This window comes from Dipodomys merriami, unplaced genomic scaffold (genome assembly GCF_024711535.1).
Source record: "Dipodomys merriami isolate MVZ:Mamm:240054 unplaced genomic scaffold, mDipMer1.0.p SCAF_14, whole genome shotgun sequence".
NCBI classification, from domain to species: Eukaryota; Metazoa; Chordata; class Mammalia; order Rodentia; family Heteromyidae; genus Dipodomys; species Dipodomys merriami.
Window position 1 is genome coordinate 30,804,683 of NW_027202715.1, and position 26,844 is coordinate 30,831,526.

Below are 26,844 nucleotides of genomic sequence, written 5' to 3' on the forward strand. Positions count from 1 at the left end.
CTACCAAGGAAAAGGTGTTCTGTAAAAGAATGAGATTGGATAAAACCAAACTCAAATCACAGTCACACTTTCATTATACTTACAGTCATAGTGACTGTGAGTCTCATCCATAATAGGAGCCAATCATGTTCTCCCTCATCAGGCTGCTGTCCCTGAATTCCTTCCAGCTCCTCTTCCTCCTTTTTCTTCATACACACCTTTCTCTAGGCCATTTTTTTTTTTTAGTAGCAATAAATTGAGCAATGAACTCAGTGTCTCAGTGTCTTGTATGGCAGGTACTCTACTCCTTAAATCTCAGCGCTAGTTTGTTTGTTTGTTTGTTTGTTGTTGTTATTGTTGCTTATCAAAGAGTCTCATACTTCTGCCCAGGGCCAACCTTGGACCGTAACTTTCCTACATATATCATAAGAGTAGAAGGATTGACAGAGATGCACTAACACACCTGTCTTGTTTTATGGACTAAGGTCTTATTTAGTTAGTTTATTATGGTTAAGTAGTTGGACAAAAGAGGTGCCATTTGACAAAGCAGTTTATGAATACAACGCATCTTAATCCGTGTCACCCCTTCGACATTCTCACTCCTTTTGTCCCAATCCCTTCCTTTACTTTTCTTAATTTTGAAGTCTATACAATGAATTCTTGACTGCATTCTCCCTTCCTTCTCAAACCATGATCTTATCTCCACTTTCCAAGTAGCTGAGATATAAGCCACAGTGCCAAGACTAAATCATTCTTTAAGACACAATTTTATTAATACATTCAGACTAGCAAGCATTCACACAACAACTTTGAATAAACTTCCCACTATATTCAAATTTTCCCCATCTGCTTCAAGTTCTCGTAGTATGTTATTTTTGTCCTCACCTAACTTAGAGCTTTAGACAACTCTACTGGGCTGGGATGTAGCTCAGTGGCAAAGCGCTTGCCTAGCAAGTGCAACATCCTGGGTTCGATCCCCAGTACCAAAAAAGAAAAGACAAAAAAAAAAATACAGTTAGACAACTCTACTACGCCCCAAAGTGTATCTCCAATCTTATTAAGAAATATTTTACTCTTTACTATGGTTGTAGTCATATCATTTAAATACTATTCTTTTTTTCATATCTTCTCTGACAGAATCAAAACACTACCAAGATAAGAATTACATCTGCCTTGCTCAAGTCTATTTTCAGAAACTTACAAATAATGTACATAGAAGCATATGTTGAGTAGAGCTAAGAAAACATGAGTATGTGAATACCACATGTTAGTGATGACAGGAAAAATCTGAGATATTCCAATTTAATTACAATTGAAAGTTAATCACAAAGGGCTACACAGAGGGATGGCGAGATGGCAGATGAGGGAGTGGAGGAATGAATTATCCCACCCTTCTTATTAGCAGCAAAGGCTATGGTGTTTTTCTTCCCCAGAATTACCAAATATACTTTCAGCTCCAGTCCAAAGGACTTTTTCCAGCTCCTGCCAACCCCTGCTGCTGCTAATTGCAAGAACTTGGCCCAGAATCTGATCCTTCCTTTTATTTCTGACTAGCATCTGTAATGGTGCCAGTAAACCCTTTTATTTCTGATTCATTTGGTCTTAAGAATTTGGGTTTGAGAACAATTCTTAGGATAAGATAAAGTAGGATGGAGCAAAGGGCTAGACCTAAGACACTAGAAAAGGTTAATTCCCTTCAGCTCTTTCTGTTCTCTTATTTTTCTCCATAGAGAAGCCAGTGACCATATTAAATGAGTTGATTGCACACATCAATAAATCATTTTTATGTGAAATGAATTGACTTTCAATGTTTTTTAAATAAGCCAAACTCGGGGCTGGGAAGGTGGCTCAGTGGTAGAGTGCTTGCCTTGCATGCCTGAGGCCCTGGGTTCGATTCCTCAGCACGACATCAGCAAAAAGAAAAAAGCCGGAAGTGCGCTGTGGCTCAAGTGGTAGAGCGCTAGCCTTGAGCTGAATTGCTGAGGGACAGCGCCCAGGGCCAGAGTTCAGGCCACACGACTGGACCCCCAAAAAAATTTAAAAAAATTTAAAAAACTAAATAAATAAGCCAAACTCATCCACATATATTTCCTATAGGAAACTTGTAAGAGACCAGGAAAATCTAACTGGAATGTGAAATTAAAACCTCACTAAAAGACATCACAGTGCTTGAATGGAGAGAGCTATAAATGAGTCCATATGCATTTGCACATCTGATATCTAACTTGTCAATTGCATATTTCTGGCTTGAATAGAGTAACAAAATGAAAGAAGCCTTTAAATTACCATTTTGATATAAGCATGAAAGTTTGACTGTTAATTTGTCATTCTAATTCCCATTACTTAGGGTAAAGACTGCTGATAAAAATCCCAAGGTATTCTGTAGAGGTGTAACAATTCACCCAGGACCATCTGTTTGCCAGATTTACTGCCATGGTCTGAACCATGTGGGTTTTAATTTCCAGAAGGCAGTCTATTTCAGCAGCTGGAAGGAGCATATTACAGACAGGAACAGGGAAGATAGAGGAAGCTGTTTCCCTGAGTTATACAGGTAGAAAAATCTAGCTCTTTCTTGTTCTTTTAATGAGCTCTATTTCAGCTTCTTCTGAGATATTAGATTAATTAGATTGTTTCTATTCCAGTCGGCATTTGTGGAAAATACAAACTACAAGTGAATTTTTATAATTGGATTCCATTTTTAGCAAGTTCTATTACTTCTCTGTGACAAGATTTATTTCAACTTTAGTGTGTCTGTGTCAAACCATATACAATGCATTTTCTTTGTCATAAGAGCTATTGTCCTTAAGAAAAAGGTATTACTGTGACCACATAGCATATTAAATGAAAAGAGAAACATTAGAAGCTATGAAGGCATTTAAAAATAATTACAATTTTAAATTAGTTTTAAATGCTTCAAAATATTAAGCAGCATTTATTATAACAAAAAAGGACTTAAAAAAAGACAATCACTGTAGAAAGTGACCAGTAACGTCTGGGCTTAAATAAAAATCATTTCACAAGAAAGCAAGTGTTTTCCCCTTTATAAATTACTCAGAGAATACTTCTAGAGCCATTTTAGAAACCTACGGTTTCCATCCTTCATATACTAGATAAGGTCTGTCATGTAATTAATTTGCTTTTCTAAGAATGATCAATCTTCAAGGAGCTTAAACACCAAGTAATAAACAATTAAAGATGTTCATAATTTGAAACTATATTCATGAAATGTATTAGCTGGCTTTTGCCAAATACATCAGGAGCCATTATTTGAGATTATACTTATTTGTATACATAAGTCAAGATAAAGCTGTCTGATTTAGATAATGTAAGGAAAATAAGTGGATGATATCAGGTACTACTAAGGATTTTCATGACCATAAGATAAATAATAGATGTAAACCATTCTTAAGGCACATGGCACATACTAAATAGCCATAAAATTACTTCAGAAGCCATAAAATTACATATATATGCATACATACATATACACATATGCATTTCTTATTATTATTGTTTAAGACATTTTAGAAATATTAATTTCTAAATTAATGTGTCACATATGACTCACAGACTACATTCAAAAGTGATGGAAATATCAATCATCACTCAAAAAAATCAAATTATATTTGACTTGGAGTACAAGCCCTTCTTTTTTCAGTGAGATACTTGAGTCCTGCATTGTTTAGCTCTTTCCTTAGTTGTATAGAGCACAAAAGGCAAATTATTCTTAAAAACCTGTAGAATTTCATCATGTATGTGTACATATGACCAAATAAGATGATATTAAGTGAAATGAACTCCAAGATATGGAAACAAAAGGTTTGTTTTTGTTGTTGTTTTTAATGTACTATGTGAATTCTTTTTGCTTTTGTGTTTCCCCCCCAACACTGTACACACAGACTATAGTTTATCCCCTGTTGTCACTGTATTTGATTTTGGTACCCTGTGTATTGTATATATGTTTACCTGAATTAGGGAAGGAAAAGGGAACAACAAAATGGTGAGACAAAGGATAAAGGGCAAAAGAATGCAACAGTTATACTTACAAGACAATATGTTGGAAATGAACTATACAACTTGTGGGGGGGTGAGAAAAATGAGGGAAGAGGTCTCAAGTTCGACAAGATATTACTACCTGAAATATGTAAGTGTAACCCCTGTGTACAACGCCTTGACAATAAAATTAACTTTTAAAACAAGCTGGAAAGTAAAGCATCTAAGCTCTTTCCATTAAAATAACAAAAGACCCCACTCTCTACCACATTTATTCACAAAGAGGGAGACAACCTTTGGTCTTGCTTGACACCCTGGAGCTGCAGGTCAACTACTAGGCAATTTCAAGCAGAGAAATCTACTCTTGGAAAGCTGACTCCATAGGCTTTGTCTTTCTTTCTTGCTTCCTTCCTTCCTTCCTCCTCCTCCTCCTCCTCCTCCTCCTTCTTCTTCTTCCTCGCCTTCCCTCCTCCTCCTCCTCCCTCCTCCTCTTCCTCCTTCTTCTTCCTTCTGTTTCCCCCTTCTTCTCCTTCTCCTTCTCCTTCATCTTTGTGTTCATCTTCATCTTCTTCTTTTCTACAGAAACTCTTAATAATCTCTTCAAATAAATTTGGCCTTTTAAAACAAAGAAGGAAATCGGTATTTTCTGGAGAAGGCCTGACAATTTGTTTGGAAAGGAGAAAAAGTGGACGATAGGGCAAAATATTTCAATACATTATGTTTGAATACACTCTTCTCCAGTTCCATCCCCAACATGTTCCTCCCCAGCTCCCAGGTAAGCAACCTCAGTATGCCACAATTCCCAAATACACATATGCAGCCATTGGGTGGGCAATGCTCAGACACCAAAGTGGGCAAATGGCAGGGCAAAAAGAATGAAGCTGAGAAAGAGGATAGAACAGAACCAGTATGAGCTCAGGGCCATTTGGCCAAGAAATTACAGGGTTCTAATTCTCTATCAAGACAGTATTGGGGAAAATGAATCCTATTAACTTCTCACCAAGGGAAGGGTACACCTAGAAGAAATTAGAGGAAATCAACGGTCAAACTAAAGGTTCCAGGCTAGGAAGCTCTCAAGATGATAGTACTGTCACCTTCCCTTCCCATTCATTCTACTACTATTGCTATGGCCAAATACTGCATTTCTCTATAGAACCTTCAGCTTCATGTCTTTTCCTATGTAACATCAAATATATCCTCCACTCCACTTTATCCACTTCATTTGAAATGAGACTTCTCATTTTAAATGATTAGTGGAATCATAGCAAAAATAGTTAACACAATTTAAAGTATTAAAAAAATTCAGTGTCATTTTCCCATAATTTCTGCAACTCTCATTTAAATAAGAATTATAGCCAAGTTCTGGTGGCTCATGCCTATAACCTTAACTACTCAAAATGCTGAGATTTAAAGATCTTGCTTCAAATCCAGCAAAGGCAGAAAAATCTGAGAAAATCTTATATCCAATTAATCAAAAATGTAAAACTGAAAGCATGGATCAAGTGGTTGAGTTCCAGCTGTGACTGAAAAAGTTCAAACCCCAGTACTAGGGCACATATGTGTGTGTGCGTGCACATGTGCGTGCACACACACACACACAGAGACTTACAATCTTACAAGTTAAGTATCTGCTCTAGCTTACTGAAAGTCATGCTTTCTATCTCATGCAGAAATAACAAGTCTAAGGCCAGGCGCTGGTGGCTCATACCTGTAATCCTAGCTACTTAGGAGGCTGAGATCTGAGGATCACAGTTCAAAGCCAGCCCAGGCAAGAAAGTCCCTGAGACTCTTTTCTCCAATTAAACACCAGAAAACTGGAAATGGCACTGTGGCTCAAGTGGTAGAGTGCTAGCCTTGAGCTGAAGAGCTCAGGGACAGTGCCCAGGGTCTCAGTTCAAGCCCCATGACCAACAACATAAAGAAAGAAAGAACAAGTCGAAAAATTTCAAACTGCTACCTGAATACAGATGAATTGCTTTCAAATTATTGTACAAATATTGATAGTTATTGTTATGTTGCTAAAGCCATTGATGCCTTGAAAACCATCTTCTGAAATTATACTATGTACAACTATAGATTTTGAGATTTGATTTTAATTTAATTCAGTTCTGCAAGTCCTTGCCTCAATTGTTTCCAAACCTTAAAGTTGTTTGAAAGTGTAATGCAATAGGTCAGGGGATACATTCCCAAAACACAATGCACTTCTCCAAATCAGGTTAAAGTACGTATAACATCAAATTTAATACCTCAAGTGTTTTAAGAGAATACTTACTTCAGCAGGAGGAAGTACACTTCTATCACTCAGAAACCATCACTACTACCCATTTGCAGCATTTTTTTTCATTATCTCCCAGTGAAACTTAATAACCTGTTAAACAATAACATTTCCTTCCTCTATCCCTCAGCTTCTGGCAATCACTATTTGACTTTTTGCATCTAAGATTTGACTAGTGTGGGTGTATCATATAAGTGGAATTCATACACTATTTGAGCCTTTTTCTTTTTTTTAATTGTGAAAATACCGTACAGAGGAATTACAATTGATGTTGGTACAATTTGTGGAGGGGAAGGGAAAAAACAAATTGTTTAAGTAGGGATACAGGTGGACCCATTGCAACAATGAGATATACAAGACATTATGTCGAAAAATGAGCTATTTGAGCCTTTACATATGATTTCTTTTTGTGACTTTTATGAAACAGGGTCTAGATAGCTCTGAATGGTCTCAAACTTGGATTCTTCCTACCTCAGCAACATGAGTACTGGGATTTCATGTATGCCCTTGTGGGCATGTATGAATGAGTGTGACCTGGCTGAGTCCTTGTATCTGACTCATTACATTTTGCATAAAATTTTGAAAATTCATCATGCCATTTAAAACACATGTTTACATCTATTCAGATGTGTGTGTATGTGTTGATTTCCATACCAGGGTTTGAACTCAGGGTCTAAAACACTCTTGCTTGGCGTTCTTGCTCATGACTCATCCTCTACATCTTGAATATGTTTTCATTCTATCATTTTCCTGCTTCATTGGGGTCAGAGTCTCACAGATTTTTTTTTTCCTGCCAGGAAAACAAGTCTTTTGAACCAGGAATGTCTACAAGTCTTCTGAGTAGACATGAGCATCTACTTTACCCAGTGCGGCTCGTTTTAATTTGGTGAGTGATAATTTAAAATAATCACTAAAGGCCAGGCACGGTGACACATACCTATGCACGTACTCAGAATGCAGAGGTAGAAGAATCATAGTCCTAAACCAGCTGGGAAGAAATACAATACCTTACAAAATGAGCAAACTAATAAAGGAATAGAAACAGAGGTTTGGCTCAAGTTGGAGGATGTCTGAAAATGCCAGGCCCCAAGTTCGAGGCCCAGTCCCCCCAAGTAAAAATAAATCATGAAGTTCTCCCAGGTTATTTTCTGAAATGCAGCAAAGACAAGCAACCTTCATCATGTTACCAGTCTTTGAATTCCCACAGATTTGTAGACTGTTCATAATAGAACTCAAGAAAATCTCGTTGGGGAAATGGTGCCTGCCAGCCCTCTGTCTACATCTGTTAGCATCTGTCTCCTTTCACTAATATATAATATATACACATCTGTCTCCTTTCACTAATATATAATATATAAATTCATGAAAGGCCCTACTTTGTTGAAACTGATAGTGGAAACTTCAGAATTCGTTTTTTTTAAAAAGATACTGAATCCCAGCCTCGGTCCCCCTCTCCCCCCCCCCTCCCTGGGCCCATTTCCTAGCTAGAAAACTCCAGGCAAAGCATTAAAGTCAAAAAGCTTCCACAGTTGTAAAACCAAAACAACATGGAATTCATGGAGCTGTTGTCATTACTAATAAACACAAAGCACTTCCAAAAAGAGCTGTCATGGAACACTCACTCAGTTAAAGGAACTTCCAATTTACCTTTTGTAACATTCCACCTAACACAGAAAATATCATGTGGTATGTCACTATACAGAGTTGCAATTTCTCAAAAGGGGATGAAATTTAGCTTCCCTCTGTTTGGATGCAATTCATTTCACCATGATGGGCTCCATAAGCCCACAGGAAGGAGGAGCTCTTATATTCCAAAAATAAAACATGCCTCATTAACAGTTATTCCAGTCTATGTAAAAGATATTCTCCTTGGTACTTCTCAGGAACCACAGACACATTCCATAAAGGCTATTTACTCAAGAAAATTCAGAGAAGAAAGTTATTGATGGACAGATGCTTCTTTTAAAAGCCCTTTTCAAACCCACTGAATGATCTGCTTTCCAAATCAGAACTCAGGTTGTTCGGGTGCTTCTGTCAAAATGACTGTCAGGAGGTAAGGCCCCAGTTACACACATTCTTATACTGCCTCTGGAATGCTTAATACTGTCTCATTCTGGTTTAGTCAGAAAAATTGCACTGCACCTGATCTTTGCTCTGTAAATCATTCAGTTGGCTATGCCTCCATCAGAATTAAAATCTCATGTGTTTTTTGTGGCATTTGAAGATATTTTTATCTGATTATTAGACCTGAAAAAGCAGTCTGTGACCTTTCAAACATGTAATGGCTGCATGAGTGGTTATCAGCCCACAAGGTTTTCTGTCAGTTTTCTACCCACTCTTTGGACTCTAAAATTCTGCTCCCACAGGCTCTACTTGGCTCCCCAGTAGTGTTCATCAAGTGTTCTACTGGTATCTGTGACAAGACCCATCAACCTTGTGCAGGGTTGTGCTATGAAATACTCATTACTACTTGTGAAATACTAGCAAAATCCTCAGTCCTGGGACTCACGAATATCCTCCAGTGAAGGGTATGTCCAAAATTCACAATGATCTTCCTGCAGCTTCATAGTTTTCCATTTAATAAAGTGAGTTTTCTGCTTATTTGGCCTAAAATATCAAAGCCCTTTCTAAGTCTTAATCAAATTTCCATCTCCCAATGGCTGGATACCTAGTGTCTACATAACTGACGACTCATCTGTTCAAAGTATCCCTGAGGTGTAGATACCTACACATGGCCTATAGGATTCCTTGTCATAAGTTTGAGGCTGTTTAAAAGGCCACCATACTAAAAATGCTATTTCAGAAATGTATAAATAGGTTTTCCACACTAGAAGATATACTCAATGAATAAATCAGAAATTCTAAGTTATAGCTTTTGAAGGTGTTCTTTACAATTGGACTCATTATAAGTTCATTTGCAAGAAAAGAAAGAAAGAAAGAAAGAAAGAAAGAAAGAAAGAAAGAAAGAAAGAAAGAAAGAAAGAAAGAAAGAAAGAGGGAAAGAGGGAAAGAAAGAAGAAAGCAAGCTATCAGGAGAAGCTGGAGTAAGAGCCATTTCCAAGTTTACTAATGTAAGCATTTCCAAGTTTACTAATCTAAGCTTATTAATCTAACATAATTATTCAGAACATTTATTCTCTTACCAAGGATCTAAAAATTCAGCTGCATAGTTTTGAAATACCTGTTTCCATTGAGCTTAAAAATACCACCTCACCCCAGTTAGAATGGCTATAATCAAGAACTCTAACAACAACAGATGCTGGAGGGGATGTGGACAGAAGGGAACCCTACTGCATTGTTGGTTGGAGTGTAAACTTGTTCAATCACTTTGGAAAGTAGTATGGAGGTTCCTCAAAACACTCCACATAGAGCTCCCCTGTGACCCAGCAATTTCACTTTTGGGCATTTCTACAAATGATCACAAACAAGACCATACTAAAGCTACCAGCACAGCTATGTTTATTGCAGCATTATTTACCATAGCTAAGATATGGAACCAACCCAGATGCAGATGAATGGATCAAGAAAATGTGGTATATATACACAATGGAATTCTATGCCTCCATCAGAAAGAATGACATTTCCCCATTTGTTAGGAAATGGAAAAACTTGGAAAAAATTATATTAAGTGAAGTAAGCCAGGCCCAAAGAAACATAGGTCCTATGGTTTCCCTTATTTGCGATAACTAGTATATGTCTGAGTCAAGCAGAAAAGGTCAGATAAGTTGATGTTAAGCGAAATGAACCCCAAGATAAGGACTCAAATGTTTTTCTTTTTTGCGATTGTTTCTAACATATTTATAAGATGATTTCTTTGTTGCTTTGTATGTCCCTCCCCCACTGTTTTCAGTGTATTTTATGTTGGTATAATTTGGGGAGGGGAAGGGTAAAAGCAAATTGTTTAAATAGGGATACAGGTGGACCCATTGCAACAATGAGATATACAAGTGGTTATGTCGAAAAACGAACTTTACAACTTTGGCGGGAGTGGGGTCGGGGCGGGGGGGGGGGGATGAGAAGGGATGGTAAGGGAAAACAAAGGAGGAGGCAATGATGCTTGATAAGAAATACACTCATGTTCTCTGTTCTTTTCTAGCTCTCCCTGCTCTCTCTGCTCTCGGCTCTCTCTCTCTGCTCTTTTCTCTCTCTTTCCTCTCTTTCCTAGCTCTCTCTCATTCCCAGGCCTTTCCCAGCCACGTGGAGTGCCAACCTTGCCTGGTCCCAGCAGGTCTACTGAATAAACCTACCCCTTACCTGAATACCACATGTGTGCTGGTGCTGTTCTTACTCGGCTACCTCTTTTTAAAAACCTAACATAAATGGTGCCGTGACTTCGATAAAGGGCTTAAAGTCAGAATAACTGGGATTCCTCTCTGTTTTTTCCTCTTTTTTCTTTTTCTGTTTGTTTTCCCCTTTCTGCTCTGAAGAATACCCACCGTTCTGACAGCCTTTTGCGAACCCGTCTGTCTGCTGCGGACACAGCGCATGGATACCATTGCTGCCTTCACATCCACGTCCACACCACTTCTCTACTCTGGTGAGTGAAACTACTCTCTACGGCTCTCTGTTGCTCAGTCTCTGTCCAGACGTGGTGCCACGCCAGAGAGTTCCTACAGCCTTTAGCTGAAAGGCCGGTCACCTCTGAAGCCGAGGACGCTTGGCTTTGGGGGCTTGGCCATTTCTCTCTAGAGGGCTCTGGGGGAAGTCGGGACGCCGCTTCTGCCTGGTCAGCTCTCCTTCACTCACCAGACTGACTCTCCTACTCATTTAATGGGGTGCTGCGAATCACACCTGAGCTGTGAAACCCCTTTGAAATATCTCCTGCGCTCCCTGGAAAGCCAGAGCGCCTCATTCTTATGCCATTCTCAGATGTAGACAGTTTTGCCACTGCAATGGTAAATGGTCAGAAGTCTGTTTACTTTCGGGCTCTCTTTGCTCTCTTTCTGCCAGTCATGTCCAACTTTCCCTATCTCTCCCTTTCTCTTTTCTACATTTTGGCTTGTGCCCTGAAGAGTGTGACGCAGGCTGGGTCCCAGGGACCCCCCTCTAGGTTCCCTCTCAAAGGCTAGTCAGTGTAGGCTTGATCTATTTGTTCAGGCTTTCTTTGCATTCTTTCAGAAATTCGCCATCTTGAATTCACCATCTTGGCCACATGGTGGGTTAAGGGTTTGGCCCCATCTGACCCTTAACCTTCCACCAAGCTTACTACTCCATCCATCTATTCTAAGGTGCCTTGCTAAAAAGTTTCTCTTTTCACAGGCCCTGGTAACTGAGGCCCAACCATCTGATGTGCTTTGTTAGCAAAGATGTCTAAACGTTGTCAAAATTTTAGGTTTTGAGTTTTGCCTTTTTTGTTTTGTGTTGTGTATTCTGGTACTGACTACATGATTCTAAAATATTGGGCATATCTGTGCTAAGATTCTCACATCTAAGAAGTTTTGTCATTCCAGAATACTTGTTGGTCAATTCTTGATAAGAACCAGGTAAGCTCTACTTATTCTACTTGATCTCCTTGTTGCTTTAATTGGAAATAATAAAGGGCTTTTGTGGCAAACATTTCAGTTCAAAGCCAACCCGGGCTGAAAAATCCCTAAGACTCCATCTCCCAGCTAAACTCTGCAAGTGGTACTATAACTCAAAGTGGTTCAGTGCTAGCCTTGAGCAGAAGTGCTCAGGGACAGTGCCCAGGCCTTGAGTTCAAACCTTGAATACCAACTGGGACAAGCTATCTCAGCAACAAGCACCTAGACTCAGCCAGTCTGGGGAACAAGGGAACATGGAGAAGAGTAAGAGGAGATGTCACGTCAGCTACTTTGTGCCTGCCCTTTCAAAATTAACCAGAGCTGGGAGGTCAGTAGAAGTAAGAAGCCTGCCCATCCAATGTCTATACCTGTCTACCTATTAACAACAGGAATTTATATTCTTGCCTTTGTCACCTGACTTCTCTACCTAGTCGCCAGATGTCAGAAGTAGCTAGGGACATTTCTACCAACATTTTCAGCCCCAAATCCTTCCTCTTGCCATTTATTTGCTGTCTAGTATTTTTTTTTTCCAGCCCCTCAATGCTCATGAGACTTCTCCTGACTTCATCTAAGGATTCAAGGCCACCAAGGGACAGCTGCTGCTGGCTGCCTTCTCTGGGAGGGGACCAAATTCCGGCCTTTTACCCCTATTGTCGATGCCCCTTGTCAGCAGGAAGTAGCCAGAGAGAATCCACGCCCTATTTCATGATTATTAAAAGGCTGGAATGTAAGGTCCACTCCTGGATGGCCAGCAGACTCCACTCTCCTCGAAGCAAAGTCTCCACCCAGTACCTGCTTTACCTAGGCAACTGGGACACCTGGAAGAGGTCACATCTGAATTTGATGTGGCCACACCTTTCTCCACCCATACCCTAGATAAGGCCTAGCCCAGGCCCAGAAGCTCTCTCTGTTCTTTTCTAGCTCTCTCTGCTCTCTGCTCTTTTCTAGCTCTTTTCTCTCATTTCCAGGCCTTTCCCAGCCACGTGGAGTGCCAACCTTGTCTGGTCCCAGCAGGTCTACTGAATAAACCTACCCCTTACCTGAAAAAAAAAAAAAAAAGAAATACACTCATTACCTTGCTCATGTAGTTGTAACCCCTCTGTACAGTATTTTCACAATAAAAAAAAAGATTTGAAATAACCTCTATTCTTTTTTATTTTTCTTCCTCTTTTTTTTATTCCTTGGAGGGTGGTGGGACTGAGCTTGGGGCTTGAACTCAGGGCCTCAAAGCTCTTGCTTGGCTTTTTCACTCAAGGATAACACTCTACCGCTTGAGCTACCTCTTTTTTTTTTATTGTTAAAATACTGTACAGAGGGGTTACAATTACATGGGCAAGATAATGAGTACATTTCTTATCAAGCATTGTAGCCTCCTCCTTTGTTTCCCTTTCCCATCCCTTCCCACCCTCCCCCACCCCCCACCATCCCCCCACCCAATCCTCCCAGCGGCCCCCCCACCCCCACCAAAGTTGTAAAGTTCCTTTTCAACATAACGACTTGTACTTCTCATTGTTGCAATGGGTCCACCTGTATCCCTATTAAACGATTTGTTTTTCCCCTTCCCCTCCACAAATTATACCCACATCAAATACAGTGAAAACAGGGGTTATACTGTGGGGGAGGGACATACAAAGCAACAAAGAAATAATCTTATAAATGTGTTAGAAACAATCGAATGAAAGAAAAAAAAACATTTGAATACATATCTTAGGGTTCATTTCCCTAACATCACCTTATCTGACCTTTTCTGCTTGATTCAGACATACACTAGATATTGCAAATAAGGGAAACCAAAGGTTGAGCTACCTCTTCATTTCTGAATTTTTGCTGGTTAATTAGAGATAAGAGTTTCAGATTTGTGTGCTCAGGCTGTTATGGAGCCATGATTCTCAGATCTCAACCTCCTAATATAGCTAGGTTAACAAGCATGAGACACTCCATAGCTGACTCTATTCTTCACATGGGGTACCTTTTAGCATGGGTATTTCTGTGGTTTGCTCCCTATTTTTAAGTGAACTTAAGTCAAAATTTCCACTGCAGAAGAGAGTCTAAATGCCCTGAGTTGGTATTCCTGATGTGCCCTGTGTCTACTTCTGTCATAGCAATTATTATATTATGTCAGTTTATTTAATTACTTCCTCTTAGTTCAGTGAACTACTGTGCACTGGCCCACTGCCTACTTTTATAAATCAAACAGTACAGAATGCAGTTAATACATACTGTGCTATAAAATAATTTTTCATGAGACACTGGCAGAATTGAGAAGATGCAATAGAGGTAGTATGACAAGCATGCCTAATTTACTTGGTCCATCTTTCCAGATGTCAACTTTTGCCCTAGTCTATTATTATACAGTATTATCTCTTTCTGCTGTTTATATAGCAAATGGCAGATGTTCCACATTTTACCTTTCAAACTGTTTCACCTTTCAAAATCAATCAAGAATGTCTTTAGGTAAGTACTTTAAGAAAATATGAGGACTAAGATAGAATATTCAACTCAGGCCACATACTCAAAAGTTTTCTTAATAATATTTTTTTCTTTTTTTGTGTGTTAACTTGGAAATAGAGGTCCAAACAAAGTTAATCCTGAATAAATAATAACTCTACTCTAGAAATAAAGATAACATAGGATTCAAGTTTACTGTATACAAATCTTTTAGATATTAATTATTGATATAAATGTTTTCCTCTTCAAAAACATTTTAATCTTTCAAATATGAAGCTTCTTTTTAGCCTTTGGAAAATAATTTATTTTACTTGTATTTAAATCAATTGTTTAATTAATTAATTAGAGACAAGGCCTCATGATTGTTAACTTCTTTATGTCATTTCATTTAGTCATTTAGAACAATTTACCTTCTACCAAAATAAATTAATATCACCAAAACTTTCACTCTACTAATTTGTAAACATTGTATTGCTTGTAATAAAAACACAAGATATATGCTCTTAATATATTGTAAATTTCACAATATCATTATCTGTTGGTTAGATGATATTGTACAACAAACTTCTACAAGTTATTGATCTTAAATAACAGGAAAATTATATTATTAAAAATGTTCTCAATTTCCTCTTCCATCTAACTCCTGGAAAACAATTACTTGTTAAGGGGATATTCATATGAGTATCCTACAACTCAATAGCAAACAAATAAGTTCATTTAAAAAAGGTACAAATGACTTGAATAGACATTTGTTCCAAGAAAAGAAATAAATTGACACAAAATAGGCAAAAGAACCTAACCCACAGGAGTATAAATATCAAAATGTAGAAAGGCCATATGAACCAGCATTCTCAATTGACAATTCTTTCAAACGATTTGAGATCAGTACATTAAAAAAAATATATGCTTCATTGTGTTCTATCTGCTTCTTTGTGCTCACTGCCAAATTATTCACAATAGCCAAGACATGAAAACATTTTAAATTTCCATTTATACATTATCCAGCTTTAACTATGAACCCATAAGATGTGATACTCAATGAAACAAGCCAATTGCAGAAGGATAAATACTGTAGGATCCACTTGTGAATACTTGAAATTGTCACTTTCACAGAAGTAGAGAATACCTTGAACTGAGACTCGAAGCTCAGCTTGTACCTCCAGTGAATGTCATGCTCTGAGATTAGCATGAAAACCAGAGATCCCCAAGACATATAGTAGGAAAAGTATTAGAAATGGCTGTAACCATCTGTTTAATTTTTTAATCTTTGAGAAAATTACATGTGTAAATTCTAATTATACTATCTGGTCAATTCAAAATGGTTTTGGTTAAGTGCCAAAGATTGAAAAGTTTAATTTTAATTTTAAACCTGGCAGATATACAACACACATAAATATGGTGTCAGAAAATACTTAATTTTTGGTTATTGTGGTGAAGAATTGTGGCTATAAAATATATAAGAGGAAATCTTATACAGGCAGCTATCTACACATACGATGGAGGAGGCAAGGCAATATTGTAGGTTATGAGACTTGAGAAGAGAATAAATATTCATTTCTTGTCCAGTTTAGAGAAGCTGTATAAGTAGATAATAAATAATCATACAATCAAGCTTTCTGGAAGAAATGACCATGCACTTGAAAGAGAAATCACAAAAAAAAAGTACCCAAAGAGGTTCAGCATGGGAGTTGATGTCAGGAATTTAAAAAAAAAAATCTAAGATAAGGAAGAAGAAAGAATAGATAATGTGTGGGCTTTAAACTAATAGGCATTTCAGAACAGGGAATTGGGTACATAAAGGCTCAGATATATGGAATAGCACAAGGGAAAATAAAAGGTGACCTAGAAAATTTAGTATCTATTGAATTAGGAAGCACTATGATAATGACTGAATGGGATCTAGAAAAACAGAAGAAAGAAAATACATCCTGTAACTTGCATGCAAAATGGGGTTCACAGAGATTCCTTGTCTGACAAAACCAAAAAGGAAAAGTAAGTCTATTGTGTTTTGTAAGAACTCTTTCCAAGTTTCTTAAAACATATTATAAGGCAACTTGTTGTTAAAACAGAATTTGTCATTAAATAGCTGAACAGGCAAGTAGCAAGTTTCTTGGCATCATTTTTCTTTCCAGTAATGAAAGTAATTACAACTAACTGGAGAGCACTTATGTGCCTGGCCCTGTTCTCTGCGCTTCATATATAATATTAACCCAGAGTGGGTGACATATAGTAATATCACAATTATGAAAATTAAATGGGTTAAGTTATATGGCAAGCAACCATCAGCATCATGTCCATTTTGCAGATGAGAAGAGTAAGTCATGGAAATGAAAATGAACTGGGCTAAGATTTCAAAACTTGTCATTAACAGGGCTGAAAGGAAATGAGAATTGCCCAAGCATCTCTTCCTTATAGCACTGAGAATACTGTTGGACCCATAATAGAAACAGTTTAAATGAATGAATGTGTAGATACTCCTGTGATGAATTAAAGTTGGCTTCACAATACCTTTCCACATCTCACAACAACAGGTAGTAGCTAGTTCCTTTTTTCTTGAATCTGGGATAGACTGATGATTTGACCAAGAGGTCAAAGGAATGACAGTGTTGCGTCAAAGCCTTAACAAAGACTTGGCTTCTAATCTGGGCTTTTCAAAGCCAGTCACCAAGCTGTGAATAAGTTCATCTGAGTCTACTGATGTTGGGTAGTTCAGAGAGAGAGAGAGACTTGGAAAGAAAAGCTCAAGAGATTCCAGAATCTTTTGGAAAATAGACACAAGGATGTCTATTTTTTTCTGTGTGATAACATATATACTTGACCTCAACGAATACATTTGGAGAAGAGTACTGTCTTCTAGGGAATAATGATAAATAACAAACCATATTACTTTAAGTCACTCATTTTGGAGGGTTTAAGGTTGAGAAACAACCTCTGTGTAAGTGTGTGCATTTGTCTCCTCTAAAGCTAAATTTTTGTTTTAATTAATCTCTGACTCATCCAAACAAAACTATCATTGCCTTCATCCTGTTTTCTGCATAGCATCCTTGTTCTTACTATTTACTCGAATGGTATTTGGAAGTAGCAAAAGCTGTCTTCTTTGTTAAAAACTAAAAGAGCACTTGAGCTTCAGAAAATTCAATTTCAAAGAAACATTTTTTCTTTTCAAATGGATTTTCATCAACGAAGTTTCTTAAGTGGAAAACTTAATTCCTTACCTGTGTTATTTCCTCTCACAATCTTAAGGCACTTTACCACCTGGAAGGTCAAATGGTCTAATAACAAGGACACTGTGGGCCTGGAGATAGTTATACTTATAAGTAAAATCTTATATAAACACAACAGGCTCTTTTCAGAGCACATTTATTATCTCCCCCACTTCTGGTTTAACATATAGACTTGTCTGTAGAAAGATACTAATAATTTTCCTTCAGAGAAGACAACTGTTTCTTTAAAAACACTAAACAACTCAGAAATAAGAATGTTAATCTAGTAAATGGTCACTTAATAGTATAGATGTAGCCTTGCCCATTTGCCCATTTCTTTCTCCCTCCCTCCTTTCCTTCCTTCCTTCCTTCCTTCTTTCTTTCTTCAAGTAGAACTATCTTCTTTTAGTGTATGAGTGACTCATAATCATATCAATTTTGCAGTAAAATCACATAATATTGGAGCATTGAATTTCTTTGAATTCTGCAGAAAATGTGGTTGACAGTTATTAGTGAAGATTCTCCAGGGGAGAGAAAGGGTGAGATAGAGAGAGAGAAAAAAAATGGTTCTTTCCAAGGAATAATGTTAAATATGGATGACAGTTCAGCCACGTTGACATGCAAAATTAACCATTATATATGATGATTATCTGTTGAGAACACCAGTTCCATTAGAAAATATATTGTAGCTATACAACACACATACACAAATACATACACATACAACTGTGTCCAGAAGACAATTAGGGTAGCTCCCAGACCTCTACTGGGAGAAAAAATCTATCCTTAGTTATGGGAACAGAAAAGCTCACATTAATGTCAAAGCCAAATCAACAGAGGGAAAGAAAAACTTATGGTATCTGCTATTCACATTTGTCCTAGGAAGGAGGAGCTGGTCCTCTATGGGACTTCTATATTTCCATTATAGCTCTTACAACTGTCAGCACAGGCAGAACAAGAAATAGTATCTCAAATACAGTTAGGCAATCTCCCCCATTTCAGTAGCTCATCCACAATGAGACTTCAGAGGCAGTAGGAGAACAACGGGAAGGAAATCTCTCTAAAAAGTATGGGAGAAGTTTGGGTGCCAGTGGCTCATGCCTATAATCCTAGCTACTCAGGAGTCTGAGATGTGAGGATCATGGTTTGAAGCCAGCCTAGGCAGAAAAGTCCCCTTGAGACACTTGTCTCCAATGAACCATTCAAAAACCAGAACTGTCTCTGTGACTCAAGTGGTAGAGCACTAGCCTTGAGCACAAAGAGGCTCAGGGACAGTGCCAGGCCTTGAGTTCAAGCCTCACAACTGACAAAAAAAAAGATTAAAGGAAAAATTGCTGGAGAATGAAAATTTTGAACATAAGGAGACAGACAACAAGAAGACTTTTATGAAGTCACTTGAGATATGTCTGTGAGGCTGTGAGAAGTAAACAGAGGAAAACCCTCAACTATCACCAGTACTTTCCCCTCATTTTGCTGGTAAAACATTGAGAATCTCAGCTTATAAAAATGGGGCTAACTAGTTGAGGCTAATGAATGCCCTTGTTCATAAATTAGTAATGATTAATTTTCTGAACTACATCAAGGAGTAGATCAACAAGAGATTTTCTAAACAGGAGCACTCAGGCTTTACATATGTGTGTGTGTGTGTGTGTGTGTGTGTGTGTGTGTGTGTGTGTGTGTGTGTAATTATTATAATCCTAATTTTAAGAAAATTATTTTCATGGGAATCAGGTTGATTTGGGGATGAGTATCATATAACTACATTATATATACTATATTATATATAGTCTATAATATAAATATATGGATATATATAGCAGAATGGAATACATTCGAATGTGTTATGAAGAAGGGGGCAGGAGGGAGAGTAGTTAAGAAGGGTAATGTAGATGAAATGAATTTGATCCAAGTATATTGTATGTAAGCTGTTCATATCATAATGAAACCCTTTGAGCAAAGAAGTTATGCTAACCAAAAATTTAAAAATCAAGAATAATCAAGATTACTTGTTGTACAAAAGAAGCATCTTCTTCTGATGTAAAAGATGCAGGCTCCACAAAGCAAGTTCCCTATGAATGAACATGAGGTCTGGTGTAAGGGGACTGTCAGTTACTACTGGAGAAGTGGCATTGACTGTTTCTTCCATGTAAAGGATGCTGGCTAATATGCAGGTCACAGCCTTGAGACAAAGAGGTTTAATATATTGGCTACACTTCCTTATTCACCTTGTGTCCCTTTGTGAGATTTAGATGGCATACATATGAGAAATCCTAATATCAGAACCCAGATGCACACAAGTGGAATTCAACTTTACTGACATACACAGTTGCCTTCAGGGACCTACTGTCAAGTGAGCATAAAGAAAGACTGATTCACTGTGGAAGAGGAAGTCTCGTTGCAGTAGAAAGCAATATATTGTTTTTATATATTGTTTCTATCTACAGGAGTTTTGTTCCTCTCAAAGGAGGCACATTTAAAGTCAAGAATGCAGAGCTCCAACAGCTCAGTGGGTTTTTGTGCTGTAAAGGATGTAAACATATGAACCTTGAGTAAAGAAAATCCTTAGAGAAAGTGACTCATAGTAGTTTTTCTTATCTATAGACATTTCTCCCTGCCTTAGGCTCTTATAGATCTTTATACTTCAGTCTACAACTTCTCACAAATGGACATGAATCATGGTGTGTTTCTGTTGGTTTCTCAAGAGATGGTAGGATACTTGAGGCCAGTGATGTCTTCTTCATCCCAGAGTGACTCACGGTAATTCTTCTTGAGTCAGCCTTGAATTCATCCCATTTTGTCTAAGAACCACTTTCATAGTTACATAGATGAATATAAACAAAACAAAACCAGTCAAAGAATAAAAAGCTTAAACACATATGACAGTTCAGGTTTCTGTTTTTTGTAAGAAAGCCTAGAAAATATCATCAAAACTCACTTAAAGATGACTAAGGCCCAAACCAATTTTATTTTTGTAAACCGATGCTGAGACTGGATTATTTCATTCTATCTCTATCCTGTTCTGTTTCAGTGTTAGCTGGGGTATTTAGTTGGTGACAAAAATAACAAAAGCTCAGGCCCTTGACTTATTGAATAGCTACAAACAGATCAGTAATGCTACCTCTGTTCAGGATAGTTGGCCATAACATGATATAGACAATAATGATTCTGTGGCAGAGACCTATTTCTTAAATGAGTCAAGCATTTTGTTTTGTAACTGTAATGAAGTTTGTGTGTGTGCATGTGTCTGTGTGTGTGTGGAGGTGTGGGTATTTTTGCTACAGGTTTTTTTCTGTGACAAAAACTTATTATGAAAGACAGGCACTTAGACAGAAACTCATTTGGAATTCACCTAGTCGGCAACTCTAGTCAGCCAGTATGTGAAAGAAAGAAAATAGCTTGTGACAGGAATAAATCCTTTATTAGAAACTGGATATTTCCTCTCTAGTGGTGAACTGGAGTAACAAAATTATATGGTAGGTAGAGTCAAAACAGAAGAACCTACTGTAATCAGATCCCACCACCAAAAAAGAATGACTACATACCCAGTGGGAAAGGATAAGAACCTTTGTTGTTGATCACCAAGAAAAATCACTCAGCAGCTCCCAAGAGATATGCGGTAGGCACAACTAATTTATTCTGAATATTTCTTCTAACCCCCTTTCTAGGCTGCTGTTTTCTATTCGGTATAGATTTCCACTTACATATTAAGAAATTATTTCTTGGCAATATTCATTTTTTTGAGCGTCGGTTGTGGGGCCTGAACTCTAGGCCTGGGCACTGTCCCTCAACACTTCAGTTCAAGGCTAGCACACTACCACTTGAGCCACAGCACCACTTCCGGCTTTTTCTGCTTATGTGGTGCTGAGGAATTGAACCCAGGTTCTCATGCATGCAAGGCAAGCACTCTATCACTGAGCCACCTTCCCAGAGCCAAGAAATTATTTCTTATTGACATATTAAAGCAAACATCTTGCTGCTCTGCACAGGACTTAAGGCCTGTGGGAAGGGTTGCAACATATCATTTGTATGCCCAAACTTCACTGGTAACTAGTACTAAATATAATTGTATGTAAGTAAATGTTTGTTTATACTTATACACACATATTATATATATATATATATATATATATATATACACACACACACACGGGTAAAGTATTTAATTTTTAAATTCTTTATAAATTTTTTATTCTTCTTTTATTCTTTTTATGTATACATATACATTTTTAATCAGAATCTTTCTGATTAAAAATGTACAATATATACTTGAAAGTATAGTAAAATATTAAATAAAGAATCAAATTATGTTAATGTAACTATATGCTTTCTTGAGATGGCAAAACATACATGTTCTCTAGGGCAATTTATCAATACACACAGTTTATTTCCAAATGCTAACTGGTCTCTTAATCATTGTAAGGTGAATGCATTCTAAAAATCTATCCTATCATCTACTAAGTGAGTTAAATTGGCTTAATGGTAAGAAATCCTCATGTATCAAAATAATTCTAATCTGATTCTAATCTCCTGAAAGGTTTGGAGATTAGGAGAAAAGCCTATCTTTTAGGAAAATGTTACTTGTTAAGAGTTTAACAGAAAAAAAAAAGAGTTTAACAGATGCTATTAGGAGAAGCATTTTTTGATAAGCCTGACCAAAAAACATCTAGGAGCAAAATCCTTCCCATGCAATCTCTTTAAAACTGGTTCAGTCTTTTCTACATTTTTGCTGTAAATTTTATTAATGAAAGATTTCTGATGGTCATGGACCAGTGATCTCAGTGATTGAGTGTTAGCTCATTAAAGAAGTGCATTTTGTAGCTTTTCAAAGAATGCATATTTCATTTAGATGCATACACTTCTGAAAACCAAATTGATTTAAATGATGAAATATAGAGTCAGACATCAATTCTCACATCACAATAAATGGCACATGTTTGTATGATGAACATAGCAGGAAGCATTCTTTAGAGACCATCATGTACTTTGTGTGGGAATCATAACCAAAAAAAATCATGAAACAAAACACTTTAAGATCGTTTAAAATTGTTTAGGTAAGATTTGACCTAGCTCATAAAACAGTTTGATTATTATGCCAGTAACCTTGAGAAGAAAAGATAATCTGATGAATCTAAATTCTCCAAGGAAAAAAATGGGACATTGTGCCACAGTTTTATTTTATGTGGTTTCTCTCAGAATCAGACCTGAGGCAAGGATTTGAGTGTGAGTAATTTGTTTGTGAGCTTAATTCAAGAACTCTCGGAAAAAGAAAATCAGCCGAGAGAATTTTCAATAGCAAGCACATTTCTGTTGTGGGAACTGGAGCTTGATTCCTCTAGGAAACAGCAGAGGCTATGTAGAACACATGCATTGAAGTTATGCTACCCTGGGGCAAGGGATCTGGGTATACACAAGCTCCTACAGGTCTCTCTAGGTAAAGGTTGCTTTTAGAGGCATTCAGTCCTGAGCACTTCCAGCTAGCCAGATAAGGGTACAAACCATGTTTTAGTGGTGTGGTATAGGCTCTAGAGCAAGGGAAACTGAGGCAGTAATGAAAGGGTATCTATGTGGCACCAGAATAACTTGCTGCACAAGGAAACTAGCTGTACTCAAGGAAAGGAAAATAAAATGATTGCTGCATCCTTATGTCTAGCAATTAAAATAAGAACATGCAAAACCCACAAGTACCTAAAGACATACCCTAGAACAATTGAGAAACATGTAAGATGATAAACCATCCCATTAGATTTTCGAAACTATGACTGCAAGGGCTGGCTGACCAAATACCTACAAGTGAATGAAACAGCTGCCTCTGAAGCTCAACTTGCCATAAACAAAATTATTTCCTGTATTTATCACATATTTGAGCATCTACAAAGATTCTCTTTAAGATTTTCTGCTTTGTAAACTTAAATTTCTGTGCGCATGTATTTATAATACAAGTATATTTATTTAAGCATATAAATATGCTCATATTCATGAGGGGTATATGGTAGTAATTTCAGGGCAATTAGCTTATTAATTAGTTATTTTATAAAAAGAGATGGAGAAAGTGTCATTTTTAAATGTGTGTGTGAAAGCCAGGTGCCGGTGGCTCATGCCTGTAATCCTAGCTACTCAGGAGGCTGAGATCTGAGGATCAAGGTTCAAAGCCAGCTCAGGCAGGAAAGTCCGTGAGACTCTTATCTCCAATAAACCACTAGAAAACCAGAAGTGGTGCTGTGGCTCAAGCGGTAGAGTGCTCGCCTTGGGCTGAAGAGCTGAAGGACAGCGCCCAGGCCCAGAGTTCAAGCCCCATGACTGACCAAAAAAAAAAAAAAGTGTGGGGGTGGGGTGGGGGAGTGTTGGTACTGAGGCTTGAATTCAAGACCTCAATACTGTCCGTTAGCTTTTTAATTCAAGGCTGTCTCTCTTCCACTTGATTCATAGCTTCGCTTCACGTCTGACTATTGGTGGTTGAAATAAGAAACTCACATTACTCATGCAACTGTAACCTCTCTTTACAATAAAAAATATTAAAAAAATAAACTCACAGACTTTCTGTGATCCTCAGATCACAGTAGCTAGGATTATAGGTATGAGGCATCAGTGCCCAGCTATACTTTACAATTTTTAAATTTAAAATCTATATATCTTCAGAAAGATAAAAAAGCATACTAGCAACAACAGTTTACCTATTCCACATTAGTCATTTTTAAGTCATTATGGTATTCCTCCACCACTGAAGTGGTAATTCTGGTATTCATAGCTTTTTGATTTTACTAATGGTCCTTGTGTATAGGATAGTATTCATTTAATTCTTCTATCACTTGAAATTAAATGAAATCTTAAACAATAAATTCTCTGTATCTGACTTTTAAAAGCCATATGTGAATCAAGTGTGGCAGTGATCCATTTTTAATTTGAGTGCTTTATGGATATTCTGTTCAATAGATGTATTTTAATCTTCTTATCCAGACTTTTAAAGGCATCTTGTTTCCTTTTATGGGCTCTTACTGAAGTCTCGGTTGACATCTGATTCTCCACAGTACTTAATCCCAAAGTACTAGAAAATGGGTTTGTGGAAGACTGAACCATTTCCTTCACAGAGTGTATTGAAACAATTATTATTTGTATTTTCTCTCTGATTGAAATATTCCTGTTTGCCATGATGATCTGACAGGTTTATGACACTTTTGGCCCTCTTCTCACTAGTCTCAGCTGTCTTTGAAGGTAGCCAAACCTTTATATCTATTCCCTCATACCCTTGTACTCTGACATAAAGGAGGAAGAAAAAGAGAGGAGAAGGCCTCTGGATAAAGCTTACCTATTGCCAACCTTGTACTAGATACACCTGCAGGGTCACACTGAGATTCACTGCTCCGCATAACCTCATTCTTACAAAAACACAGTGAACGCTACTGCCAGAATCGTGAAGTAAGATGTCCTTGTACATGCAATTGGGATATTTTTCCTATTATTTCAAATTTTACTAAATATTTTAAAACTATTCTAAAAGTAAACATATTTGAATGTTCCTGAAACATCCAGTGGCCAAACATTTTTAAAAATCAAGATACAAAGACACAGAGATGGAGATACTGACAGAGACAGAGAGAGGAAGACACAGAGACACATACCAAGAAAAAAAGAACACTCTTCCTTAAAAATGTAGTTGGAATACATTACAGAGTTGCATTTCATGGAAAAGGGTATCGATTTCTTTTATAATAAGTTTTTTTTGTGAAAATACTGTACAGAGAGGTTACAATTACATGAGCAAGGTAATGAGTACATTTCTTATCAAGCATTGTTTCCTCCTCCTTTGTTTTTCTCCTACCATGTTGTTTATTTCTAATCCATCTGCTTCCCACAGACTACGACTTAAAGTGGAAAAAAGGAGACTTTTGATAACAATTAGCACTTTTGAGACATTGTACTTATAAGTCTGATCTTTCTATGGGCTAGTCTCTGAGCCTGCCCTAATCCCAGAACCTAGAATTTGTCTAGCACATAGTAGGAGCTCAAATTAATTATTTAGTTAACTGATTTCACACAATCTTCCCTAAAGGAACCTAAATTTCACAATATTACTCTAATTTTACAGTAGGGAAATTGAAGTTAAACGAAACTGCATAACAACTCTCAATGACAAACAAATGGTGCATGATAGAGGCCAGTACATAGATAGATAGATAGATAGATAGATAGATAGATAGATAGATAGATAGATAGACAGACAGACAGATAGACAATGTGTTATATATATAATGATGTATAGTGATGTGTACATATACATATCTATGCATGTGTTTTCTACAATTTAAACAATTTCTACAATTTAAACTTTTCATAGCTAGTGATTATTTTAAATCAGATATTTGTTTTGGTTAGAAACAGATTAACATACTGGCAAAGTTCTACATAGACCCTGACAAGTTTTGGCATCTTGTTGCTTTTTTGAAGCATTAGCATTCTAAATTCAAGTGAACATACAGTTTGCTTCCACAACATTGTGGGATTTCAGATGATGGTTTCATGCAAAAACGTTAAAAGTATTAAACTATCATTTCACAGTCTTATGATATTTTGATGTGATCTATCTTGCCACTTCTGAGTTTTCCTGCTCCCTGCTACAAATTATCTAACATCTACATTTTCTGTGAAGGTTTTGAATATCCATGTATATTTAATGAAACAGAGCAGTCTGAATGCAAAAGATAACAGTTTTATGCTGTTTTGTAAGCACACAGATTGAAGGCAACAGAAGAAGGAATTGCACTCAGAACAATGTCCATGTGGACAGTTTGCTCTTGGGTGGGGTGGGCTGCTTTGAGTACTTCAGGAAAAGGCTTACCTGGGAAGGGTAAAGTGATGGGGCCAGTAGATGGTACCAGAGCTTGAGAGCTTATACCAAGAGTGGGAAGGGCTGAGGCCAGGCTGCACAGCTGATGCTCAGTACATCTTGCCCCAGGGATACCAAGACAGAGTCCTAGGTTGGATCTCCCAGGCAGTAGCACCCAGCCAGGATTCTGGCCAGCCATGCCCCATACCTTATATTTTATTCTCTTCAGGACCCCAAAAGGCATTTATTTACTCCCTTTGGAAAGGAAACCTCTTGTTCCGTCACCTTCCTCTAATGTATTCCTCCCTCTTCCACTTGCCGCTTCCCAGGGCTTGTGTGCACACCTGTCCTCCTGCCTGTGAGCCAGAGTCTGTGTGCAGGCACAGGGCGTCTGTGTACATCCCCTGATCTAGTTTCCAGGAGCTGTATGGAGCTCCCTAGCGGGCTGTGCACGTTCCAGGGTCCCAGGCTAGCCACTTACCTCTGGCGTCCATGTGTCCTGGCGCATGTTTGAGTTTCTTTTGTTCTCTGTAGGTTGGTTTTATGGTTTTTGTTTGTTTCTATAAAGAGGTTTCTTTGTTGTTGTTGTTGTTTGGGGTGTGA

The 26,844-nt window shown here is 37.6% G+C and overlaps 1 protein-coding gene across 3 annotated transcripts in view; it reads right to left on the reverse strand.

Annotated features, from left to right (window-relative positions):
* Positions 1-26,844, reverse strand: part of Prkg1 (protein kinase cGMP-dependent 1) — a 1,047,684-nt gene that overhangs the window by 287,565 nt on the left and 733,275 nt on the right. The window lies entirely within an intron of this gene.